Genomic DNA, 12,929 nt, shown 5'->3' with positions numbered 1-12,929 from the left:
AGCACAAATAACAGGCACATAAGGCATCATTCCTAGATCCTTAGTCCTATTCTAGCATGCTGTTCTATCAACTGATAATCATAACATAAACTTGTATGGGTATTTTGGGGTACTTACTTGAGCTCGGTTGATTGCATGCACCACACCTCTTTTCTCTTTTCAAAGTTCTTTTCTTTGGAATTCTTTTTGTTTTTCTAAAACTGTTTTTCGTTCTCAAAATTCTTTTTACAAAACCGTCCTTTCACTTTGAAAACTTTTTATCCGACCCCTCAGTTTGAGTTCAGGCACACCCGAGAGTATGCCCGAATCCCTCAAACCAAGGCTCTGATACCAACTTGTAACGTCCCAAAATTTAAGACCAAAAATTTCTTTTTAATAAAACATTACTTTAACCAAAGACATCATTCCAAAACATAATCTGAGTATAGGTTTTCAAAACACATGTTTATTATCAGAGTAAACATTCCCAGGTTGACTAATCTATAGTGTGTGCCATGCGATCACCCCGAGCTCCTCCCTCCGCTACCGGAAGTACCTGAAAACAAAACTGAAAACCGTAAGCACGAAGCTTAGTGAGTTCCCCCACCTTACCACATACCATGCATAACCACATACTGCACATACTGGGCCACGCCCGCTATCCGGGGCCTCGCCCGATACAACGGCCTCGCCGCTCCAGGCCCCGCCTGGCTTCGAGCCTCGCTCGGATACAGATCTGTTTCACTTAGGCCTCGCCTGTCACAGGGCCTCGCCCTCTAACATATAATAGCACATAAACATATCACATAACATTACATAAACTAAACATATACTAACAACTCTTGCTCTAAGGCCTCGCCTATCTCTGGGCCCCGCCCGAGTTCTGCTACTGATGAGTCATGGAACCTCGTCCATACTCCTGCTGATAGTGAGGTTCGGGCCCAGCCCACCCTCACTCCTTTCCTAACTTGGGCCTCGCCCCTGCTCTGCTGCTACTGAGATGTGGAACACCATCCACACTCTGCTATTGGTGAGATACGGGACCTCGCCCTCTCTCACCTCCCTACCAGGCACATACAAGTGTCACACAGACAACAAGTATAGACTATCACATAAACTACTCCTTGGGCACCCGCCCTCTATCATTGGACCTCGTCCGAATATCATACTAGCATACTATGCCTAGGGCTAACCCCCGGGTCTTCTACACATAACTACATGGGCCGGCATTGTGGCCGTAGACCCATTCATACAAAGGGAAACTCACCTGATATTGCTGAACTGCTGCTGCTAACCCCTTTGACCGCTACCTGACCGCTAACTCTGAACTGCTGCTCTGCTAGCTCCCCGAGCTACCAATAACAACCCAACACTTAGTCTAACTGACCTCCAAAGGTTAACCAAGTCAACTCTGGTCAAAGTCACGTCCTGGTCAAAGTCAACCTTCCAGGTCAACTCTACTCGTCGAGTCACCCTACTGACTCGCCGAGTTCATAATTCCAGAGTCCTTCCACTCGCGACTCTACTCGCCGAGTCAGCCCCTGACTCGCCGAGTCTACTGATTCCCGATTCCTGTCCTGTCCAACTCACTGAGTCCCGGCTCGACTCGCTGACTCGAGTCTTAACTCGAAGGGTTTGGGACCACTCGACCTGACTCGCCGAGTCCAAGAACAGACTCGCCGAGCACACGACAAACTTCATCCAACTCGACGAGTTGTTCATCCAACTCGCCGAGTTCATGCCCATCTTCATCCGACTCGACGAGCTGTTCATCCCACTCGTCGAGTTCCTCCTCATCTTCAAGCTACTCGCCGAGTCCACTCGAAGGACTCGTCGAGTCCACTAAGATCCACTTACATGCAGAGGACTTCCGAGTCATGCATGAGCTCCAAACTATAGATCTACCCTCCCCAAGCCTATTTCCCACGTAAAGTTGCAAACTTTACGTGTAGAGAGTGAGATCTAGGCAAAATACACCCATAGCTAGGGTTTAGGACCAAGAGACTCCAATTTCCACCCAATGGCTGATACTTTATGGGATTACATACCAAAATAAACATGGATCCGAGGTAGCAACCTCAGATCTGGACCTCAAGCTCAAGATTGGTCTTAGACATGGCTTAAAAGCCCCAAAACTCATAACCAAGGGAAAATCTGGAGGAGAGAAACGAATTGATACCTTCTAATGCTCTGAAATGCTTCCCAACTTCAGATCCAAAGCCACTCCCTGATGCTTCAAGGATTCCCACTCCTTCTTCTTCCTTAAACCCACTCAAAAATGGCTAAAAGCTTGAATGAACACAATGGGGGCTTAAGGTGCGGCGTTCTGGGTGCAAGAGGCTGTAAAGGAGCCCTAGGAAGAAGATTAAGATGCTTAAATAGGCTCCAAGCCCCGGATTTAGGGTTTTCCTCGCACAGACCAGACTCGCCGAGTCCACTTGGCCGACTCGTCGAGTTGGTCACTTTCTTATCGACCCGGATCCCGCTCCGACTCGCCGAGTCCTTCCTTTGACTCGTCGAGTCCCTCTTAAATTTAGGGTTTCCTTTATTTTCTTGGCTTTCAAAATCCTGGGTGTTACAATCTGTCACACTCACGCGGCCCACGTAAGGTTTCCACACGGCCCGCGTGGATTCCTAAAAGGGCATTTTCGGGATTTTGTTTGGAGCTCTATATTGGGAAGGTTGGTGTGACTCTTTTGCCTTATCTTGAACATCCGATTTTAACACATTCTCTCTGGAGTTTTGGAGCACTTTGAAGGTCAAGAACCCTCAAGAACTTCATCATTTTACCTCTTGATTCTTGTTAAATGTTGGGTACAATCTTTACTAACTTTTTTTTTCTTAAGTTTAGCCATGCTTGGCTAGACTAATTGTGTTTGACTTTGATGGAATCCTTTGTGTAATTGTTGAATGTTGAAGATTCCATGAACTTGTGTTTGAATCTTTATGAAAATGTTTTGTGTTTTAACATCTTATCACTGCTTGTATGTTTCTATTTATGAGTTTAAATGTGTTTGTGGTGATTAGTTGGCTAATTTCTTGATTAAGTAAAGGTTCTTCAAATTAGCAAGCAAAAAGTGATTTTTGTGTTAGTTTTACTTCACACAATCATAAAAACATTTTCTCCAACATGGTAGTGGAAGCTTTTGACTCCTCTTGGATTTGGTGACTTAATGGAATTGGTGACTTTGACTAAGGAAATTGTTATGAGCTTCTCTAACCATTTCAACAACTAAGAAAAGTCTAGGTAATCTCAAGCTCCTTGGATTACTATTGCCAAATTAAAGATTTAAAACAAGTATTGCACTATTGGATTCTAATGATATGTTCATCAAAAAGTCAAAGTGAGGAAACCTCAAGTCAACCATGTTTCTCTTATTGAATTTAATCAAACTCTTATTCTTGTCGAAATTGTCCATTTAAATCTTAGTTTAATTCTAGAAGAACACACTTACATTTTCAAGGAATAAATGACAGATTTCACTTACAAACATGCTTATGAAGTTTCCAACTTAATTGTTGACACTTTTTCAAAATCACTTGTATTCTCAGGAAACCAGTAGACAGGTATTCAAACTCAATGCATGAATGTTTGTGTTGCTATATTTCAATTATATTCAATTGTTATGATACTGTACATGAAGTCACTCCATCCGCCCCTAGACGTTTCCGCCATTCTGGTTTGGGGGTGTGACACCTATCAAGACAAGATTCTTTATATGTAGTGGAGTGATCCCAAATCTATATGTTATTTATTCGTATACGATTCGATATCAACTCATTTACATTAAAACATAATCTTTAATTTCACATCTTTTTATGAAAACATATTTACCATTTTTTCTTCATTAAAAACATCATTTTTTAGAATCTTGAATTTCAAGATTCAGATGTTAGAGAACAAGGATTGTACGGGCAATGTTTGAGAACTCAAATCTTGAATTAAACACAACAAAATCGTTGTTGATAATAAAGTTTCAATCAAGTCTAGTAAACCAGTCAAGTCTTGAAGATGATAACTCAACAAAGTATTCAAGATGATATGATAAGTTATAAAATAAGAACAAGAAGAATGTTGAGATTTGACTGAATGATTCTTGATTTGATATCACAAAGTAAAAGTTGAAAAGTTTCTCAACCAAAATACATGGGTTGGTCTTATTTATACAAACCTAGGACCAATCAAATACTACGAAAAGTGTACTATAAAGCTGACACATGAAGGTTTGACTTTATCGACTTCATGCAAACATACAAACATAACATGATAAAATAGTACAACAAAATCATTCAATCTCCTGACAACAAATTTCGTTGGCTACTTCAGAATGTTTATCATCTTAGAATCTTCATCATCTCAGACATACATCAGCTCGTATTGGTAACTTTGGACTGACAAGGATCACTTGTTTTGAATCAACAATCCCCCTAAGTGATCTTGACAATGGACGAGATTTTACACTTGATCTCCAGAAACGAATAGGTAGGCATTTTGCAGCTAGTTCCAGACTTCGATTCACCAGCTAAGTCATTTGATCAATTGTTCCTTTACTTGCTTGGAAGCTTCAGACTTGACTGTCTTTGTGATTATCTTCTAAAGCAAATGGTGTGAACAAATTGCTTTGCCCATCTCTAAAGAACTCTATCTTCTATGAATTATTCTTCTTGTAAATATATCCAAGTTTTGGATCGGAAACTAGACGTTCATCTAGCAAGTCGATTTACAGTGAGGTGTTAATTGGATCAAAGAGCTTGTCGGTCTTGAATGGAGGAGCAAACTCAACTTCTGATCATCCAAACTCAACAATGTAGTCCTTCCATGCTTGTTTCACTATCCTGTTTGTCCTTGAGATGAGCTGCAATCATAAGAACATCATTTTGATTTATTGTCAGAAAATCAACATCTGAAATGGTAAACTGCTCCTAGGAATTCTAAAAGATATGGTAGTTGTGTAGGAGGCAATCATGTCCAAACTTGCTTAACACTTTCATACCGCAACCACTGATTTGAATGATCATTCGTGTAGAAGAATTTAATCGAGTACAAGACTCAAATCAGAGTAAAACAACGTAATCTGAACACACGAAGTAAATAAGATCTGGTTTTAGCTTATATTACTTCCAATGAACAAGAGCACAAAATGATAGTAAAACAGGGAAAACTCTACTATCAACTCTATGTTCAGCTCCTATTTATAGGAGGCTGAAAGTACAAAAAATACTAAGGCTAGACATTACGCTTCGTTAAAATGTGCCTTAGCAAATACATAGAAAATATATGAAGTAAACAATTACACAGACTTCGACATATTACAATACATTTCGACTCTACAATCTCTCCCTTTGTAATCATGTCGAACTTCTCAATTCGTGAGAATCTGTGCAGCAAAATGCATCATCCTTCATTTCTCTGAATACCAAGTTATTATCTTCCTTAACTCAACTCTATCTCCATCATTGTTCTTCTTGCAATTATTCATACGAACAATGAAGTTCGTATATTGCGAAGTAGTATATCTTTCCACTTCACCCGCTTGAAATAAAAACCTCTTAGCCTTGCCATTCTTATCTTTCCCAGTGAAGACTAATCCAAAAGGTTTTAAACAAATTTCCCCATCAACATATTTCTTCAATTCAGCTTGAGTTTTCGATAATTCCATAGCAACCTTACTTCTCTTCCCATTGCTGATGCTAACTCCTCATCAATCAATGCTATAAAATCATAATAATTGTCTATGAAGATTTTAATGTGGGCAAGACCAAGCCTCAAAACATTCTTATCAGTCCCTTGAAGTTGCGAAACCTCTGTCTTTCAAAATCAATGCAACTTGAATCAGGTCATTCAAGCTCATTAGAGGAAAATCAGCAACTGAGAAATCATAAACTTGATTGTTCGCCCTTACAACATGATATCGAAAATTTTATGTATCATATTCTCGAACAATACATCTTTTGTTATGCTGATCACCTTCTTGATCTTCACCAATGACCATATTTCTTCTGGTTCTTTTCCAACAACTACGTGAAACCTAAGTTTCATATGGATAAAATCATCCTCATTGTCGAACTTCTCAACAATCTTGTACTGGGCCATGATGAACATCATTTCATTCACAGGAAAATCAAGCTGATTCATATCAGTGTTAGTGATAGAATAGCTTTTCTTTGGCTTTTTCTCAAAAGCATACATGCGATTGTAAGCAACTCTTGCTTCAATATTCTCATAGCTGTACAACTTCGTTGGATCTCCCTTATCCATATTAGGTGGATCACTTTCACAAAATCTTAGTATGCTTTGTATGTGCCTTTGTTTCTCCATTTCTGCTTCAATTTTAGCCTTCCTCTCTTCTTTCGATTTTTCAATCAGAATCCCCTTCCCTTTATCATTATCTTCAGACGGTTTTGTTTTAGAAGAACTTGAACTTCCTCCTCCAGTAGAAGAACCAATAACAATTCCCTTCATAATGGGTCTTGTTGTTGTCTTGACGACTTCAGTTGTAATCACCTTTGAAACTATAGGAGTTGGAACTTGAGTAGATACAACTTTCGTTAAATCACCAGTTGTTACAATCTTCTCAATCTTCTTCGACTTATCAACCGCTTTTGTAATTTTTGAAGACTTTCCATCATGAGCTTTCTTTTCTCCCCCTTGCACCCTTGTGACAACAGGAGGGTCACCAGTTGACAACATATTGGCAAATTTCGTAATTGGAGCAACAACTTCTGAATAGCTTGATCCAAACCATGTAACTTCTGAGTTAAAAATTCAGGAGTTAAGAAGGACTGTGGAGAAGGCTTTGAGACAACTTCTTTAAGTTCACCAAGAAACACCTTCAATTGATCAAACTGAGCCTTATCTTCTTTATCCTTGGCTTCGAAAGAAGGAAGAATTGACTGAAAAGTCTGAACAAAATTTGTAACTGCTCCTACTATGATGTCAACCTTCGAAAGAATGGATAAATAGTTAATACTCAAAGTGTTTAATTCTTTCGAGACATCAACTTTAACTCTTCCAGCTTCTGATTGGCATCTTCACGAACTTTCTTAACATCTTGTACAAAAAGGACATGTCATTATTTTGCAACATTTCGAAGCTCCTTAATTTCTGATCTAAACAAATCAGATTAAGCTTTGACTCGTAACTCATTATTCTTATCAACTACATCCATCTGTCTTTGCATTCTAAGTTCAACAGCCTTGAGCATCACATCAACTTCTATCCTCGAAATTGAATTTTTGGCTCCAAAATCAGCTTCTGACTTAAGGATGGAATTGAGTTTTTGATTGAGAATTGTAAATTGCTTTCCCGACATCAGCATATGATCAGGTATGTTCTCCTCTTCAGAATCAAACGCCAAATCAGCAAAGGTTCCTCTAAAACCTCCTCCATCTGTTTCATCATCGAAATTTGGTTTTGGTGGATCGGTGGATTGTGATGGGAATAGTGTTATGAAAGGTTGCTGTAACACTTGATCAAAAGTTGGTGAAGTAGTAGTAGTGGAAATGTGTTGAATAAATGGTCGAAGTGAAACAAAAGTACTTGTTATAGGTTCAGAAACAAAGGTAATAGGAATACCTTGAGATGATGGATCAACACTCTCAGAAACATATACACCCATATCAGATACGTTTGTAACAATGTTAGAAATTGGAACCTCCTCAGGAATTGATTTGGTTACAACAATTTCGAGTGGAACTGTTGTTGTTAGCAATGAAACATTTGGAAGAACCAATGGTTGTGATAATGTTGGGGAATTTGAACCCAAAGGTGTGTCTGAAACAATTTCACTATCTGATGAGTCATCTTGAATCACCAGCTTTCGTTCCTTCGTCTTCTTGTTGATGTGCTTCACCACATCCTCAGCTCGTCGCTTCTTTGAGGATGGTGAAACTGGTGCAAGAATCTCACGAACTTTTACTCCTTTTCTATTAAGCTGAGGTTTACGAATAGTAGGAGATTGATCTTCTGAAGTTCGTTTTGTAAAAGATAACTTCTTCACCCTTTTTAACACACCAGATTTCGAAGGGACCAATTCCTTCGGAAATTCGTCAACAACCTTCTCCTTAGGCTTCCCAGTTTCATTGATAAACTTCTTTAGAGACTTAGTCTTAGCTTGTTTCTTGGGGCTTTCTTGAACAACATTATCATCTCCCTTCTTATATTTCTTAACTTTCTTAGATGATCCTTCATCATTTTTTTTAGCAAAATTCCAGTTTCAACAAAAGGATTAACATTTTTCAAGTATGACACCAATACAGAGTTTGTTGGATCAACTTTCTTCAACATGCAATCAGGAATTCTAGCAACACTTGGGAATGCTTCTGAAGCATCTGCAACAGACTTTGGAAAATGATACTTCACGAATTCTGCCTTAGCCTCATCAGCAGGAATTAGAATACCTTCTTTCTTATATACATACTGAAGAACCAAACTCCAATAACATGGACACGAAATTCCTTTTACTACATTTGTATTTTCCAGACTCTTTATAAACTCTTTCCAAATCTGAGTAGCATAATCAACATTTGAGATCATATTACAACCCTGCTACCATAGCATAAACTTCCATTCTCCCCTTGTCAAGCCCTACACTTCGCCTAGTTAAGCAACGAAGGTATATTCCAAACAAGAAATTCCAAATGCAAGGAAGACCAGATTTCTTGAAGTCACTGATTTTTACAAGTGGGGGCTAATGACCTATCTCGTTAAACATGATCATAACTTGATCACCAGTAGGTTTAAAGAATGAAGGTGGATTTGGAATTACCAAGATTTGAGTAAACAACTTCTTTGTGAGTCGAATTCACTTTTCAATCACCAGATTGAATGTGATGACATTAGTGGGTTTGCTGTAAGAAGCAGTGGAACCAACCATTGATAACCATGAAAGCGGAACATCAAATGCATTGAACATTGCAGTTGCGAGACCTGAATGTTGAAGAGCAACAATAAACATCTTCAACTCCTCAGGGTACAGTGAGACATCACCCTCAACCTGATAATTAGTGCTTTGGATCTTCATAATTGGTTACGAGACAACTTCTTCAGTAGTGGTGGTTAGATCAGCCGCCATTGATTAGGGTTTTGAGAAATTCTTGAAGAACAGAGAAATTTAGGGATTTTTGATCGTCTGTGAATTTGAACACGTGATTATAAAAGAAGATAATAACTTACTTTTATATGTAACCCCAATTGAATTCCAAACGTTTTCTTTAAAGAGTAAGCCATGTATGTCCTTGAAATTCGCACCACTAGCCATTAAACACGCCATGTTAGATAAAGTTCCTTGAAAGTCGGGCCATGTTGCCAAACCGTCACATCAAACGATTCATGAATACCAAGTGGATAAGATCGAAAACCTTCGGAGGCTCTTTTATCTCTGGGATTAGAGAGGAAGTCATATGCCAGACTGTTGAAATCATCAGCCTTGGTTGGTAATACTCATAACCTCAAGGATTTCGGGAGTGCTGTGTGCCAAGAGAATGAGATAAGAAGCAAGCTAACGAAAATTTTGGATCTGTGATGTCGAAAAATGAAATTTCGACACAAAGGCAGTTAAACCCCGGGCAAAGGTTGCTTTGTTAATTATCAAGAGAGATAATTAACAACTTGTGTGGTTTCCCGTGAATTACAATCGAATACTTATACAGAAGTATCGAAGGGCTTCTTTTTCAAGGCTTCGTGGGTGGCTTAAAATTTTGTTACATATCAACCTGAACATAAGGTGAGTAATTGTAACAGAAATTACTTGTATGACCAGTGTAGTCAGTGACAAGTATGCTTTGGATTAATTTTGAACGTGAAAATTGAAAGAATTGATACCCCTAAGAAAATCATATTCAAAGAAAAAAATGTTTAATTGGATCCTGTTGGGTAACAAATGTCGTGGGTTACGAACAATTGATCAAGACCACTCTTTACGAAAGAATATGATTTGGAGCATCGAAAATTTGGTACTGAAACAAATGTTTCATGAAAATCTGGAACAAAGTTCCCCGTTAATTCCTTAAAATTAGAAAATTGGGTTTCACTTTCAACATGGTCTCATGAATCAAGATCAGTAACAAAGAAATTTGATATGTCTAAGTCACGATTGGTTTGATCAATGACCTCTTGGACATATGTCATTGTGTGTGAAATGTGTTAGAAATTTTGAGATGAAAAAGGTTGTTTCATGAATATAATTGTACCTGTGTTATGTTTGGACCACACAGAAAACTCTTAACTCATTTGAGAAGAGTTAGGTAGCTCAGTAGACTAATGTGAATGCAAGCCTGATTGGGAAGAAATTTTCGTAATGAAAAATTTCATTAAGGCTTTCGAAATCAGACATTGAGTCAATGGAGGCTTGGGTCGACATGCTACAACATGCTTCTAGGGACATTCTAACCAGTATAAAGTTTTGAAAATTTACCTTACCCTAGAAACACAAGCACGACCCTTGTAAAACTTCCTTGATTCTGCAATAAGAAAGAAAAGACAAAGGACAAATGAAAAAAAACCTTTTTGGATTTTATATTTTTCGAAAAGAAAAAAAAATCTTTTTGGTATTTTATATTTTTGAAAAGAAAAAGAAAATATTTTTGTGTTTTTGAGTTTTTCGAAAATTAAAACAAAGAACAAAAGAAAATCTTTTTGGAATTTTTTATTTTTCGAAAAGAATACAAACTAATGAAAATATTTTAGGTTTTTTCAATTTTTCAAAAATTAAAAAACCAACGAAAAACGTAAGTATTTACCAAACTAACGAAACTTTTCTTTCCCAAATTTCAAAAACGAAGCGTATCGAAGCGTTGAACGTGAACAGTAACCTCTGAATGGTTAATACTTTCAGTCTTTGAATGAATCATTATTACCTCTGAATCGACAATTTTGCATAACTCGCCTTTTTCATCCTTTTGAAATTAGTCCTGGAACAAAGTTTGCTTCAATCATCCCCAAACCTTGCAAAATTCTAACAAATGATTTTTTCGTCCAATGATTTTGTAAAAATATCAGCAAGCTGATCAATTGTTTTTACAAAATGAACTTCAATGTTATCGTCTTCCACATGATCTTTGATAAAATGATAATGAAGTGCAATATGTTTGGTTTTCGAAAGCTTGCAAAATTCTAACAAATGATTTTTCGTCCAATGGTTTTGTAAAAATATCAGCAAGCTGATCAATTGTTTTTACAAAATGAACTTCAATGTTACCGTCTTCCACATGATCTTTGATGAAATGATAATGAAGAGCAATATGTTTGGTTTTCGATTGTTGTACTGTATTATGAAAAATGCGTATAACACTTTGAGAAACACAATACAATGGAATCTTTTTCATATTAATTGCGTAGTCACGCAATTGACTCTGAATCCATATGATTTGCGAAGTGCAAGCAGTAGCTACAACATATTCAGCTTCAGCAATTGAAATTGCAACACATGTTTGCTTTTTCGATTTCTAACTTACAAGTTTCCCATCTAACAATTGACAAGCTCCACTTGTACTTTTTCTATTAATAGTACATCCTCCCAGATCCGAATCTGAAAAAGCTTAAATAAAAAATCCTGATTTCGAAGGATACCACAATCCTAACGAAATTGTTCCCTTGAGATAACGAAATATATTTTTCACAGCAGTCAAGTGTGGTTCTCTTGGATTTGCTTGATACCTAACACAATTACATACATAAAACATGATATCAGGTCGACTTGCTGTAAGATAAAGCAATGAACCTATCATACTCCTATATAAAGTAAGATCAACAACAAGTTTGTCTAACGAAGGTGTTAGCCTTGTTCCAACTGCCATTGGTACTCTTAACTTCGTGTTATTTTTCATTCCAAATTTTTCGAGCAAATTCCTGGTATATTTTCCTTGATTGATGAAAATTCCCTCTTTGCTTTGATGAATGTTTAAACCAAGAAAATTATTGATTGTACCTATCACGCTCATTTCGAATTGACTTTTCATCAAACTTTCGAATTCTCTAGACATAGCAGGGTCAGTAGAGCCAAAAATAATATCATCGACATAAATTTGAACAAGCATTAGATGATTCCCAACTTTCTTTCGAAATAATGTGGGGTCAACTGATCCTTGTTTAAATTTCGATTATTTTAAGAAATTAGTAAGAGTTGCATACCAGGCTCTTGGTGCTTTTTTTAACCCATATACTACTTTATCTAAAATATAAACATGATCAGGATATTCTTCATTAATAAAACCTGGAGGTTGTTCCACATAAATGTTTCTTCGAGTTCACCATTGAGAAAAGCACACTTCACATCCATTTGGTAAAGATCAAAGTCTTTATAAGCTGCATAGGCTAAAAATATTCGAACTGCCTCGAGTCTTGCAACAGGGGCGAAGGTTTCTTCATAGTCTATTCCTTCTTGTTGCGAATAACCTTTTACTACAAGCCTAGCTTTATTTCGAACAATATTACCATCTTTGTCTGTTTTATTTTTGAAAATCCATTATAATCCGACTATCGAAACATCTTTTGGCTTAGGGATTAGTCTCCAAGCCTTGTTTCGATCAAATTCAGCCAATTCAGATTGCATAGCAACAACCCAGTCAGAATGTTCCATTGCAATTTTTACTGACTTTGGTTCTATTTTCGAAATAAAAACATTTAACAAGCAAAATTCTTGATGAGTATTCAATACCTCATTCTTTGCACGAATTTGAGCTCTAGTCAGAATACCATCTTGTGGATTCCCAATGACTTGTTCTTTTGGATGATTTCTTGTCCGCTTTTCCAATGATGGATATGCAGGATCAAAGTCCAATGGTGCATCTTCATACATTTCTTCATTTTCGGATCCTGCAACAAAATTATTATCATTTAGTTCATGAAATTCATCATTTTCATCAAGATTTATGGTTTCAGTATCATTATGCTCCCCCTTAACATAATTATCATCCCGATGCTCCCCCTCGAAACTTTCATTTACTCTGCT

The sequence above is a fragment of the Lactuca sativa genome, chromosome 7, assembly GCF_002870075.4.
Source record: "Lactuca sativa cultivar Salinas chromosome 7, Lsat_Salinas_v11, whole genome shotgun sequence".
In the NCBI taxonomy this organism is placed as follows: domain Eukaryota; kingdom Viridiplantae; phylum Streptophyta; class Magnoliopsida; order Asterales; family Asteraceae; genus Lactuca; species Lactuca sativa.
The sequence above is the reverse complement of the archived record's forward strand: the minus strand, read 5'-3'. Positions refer to the sequence as shown.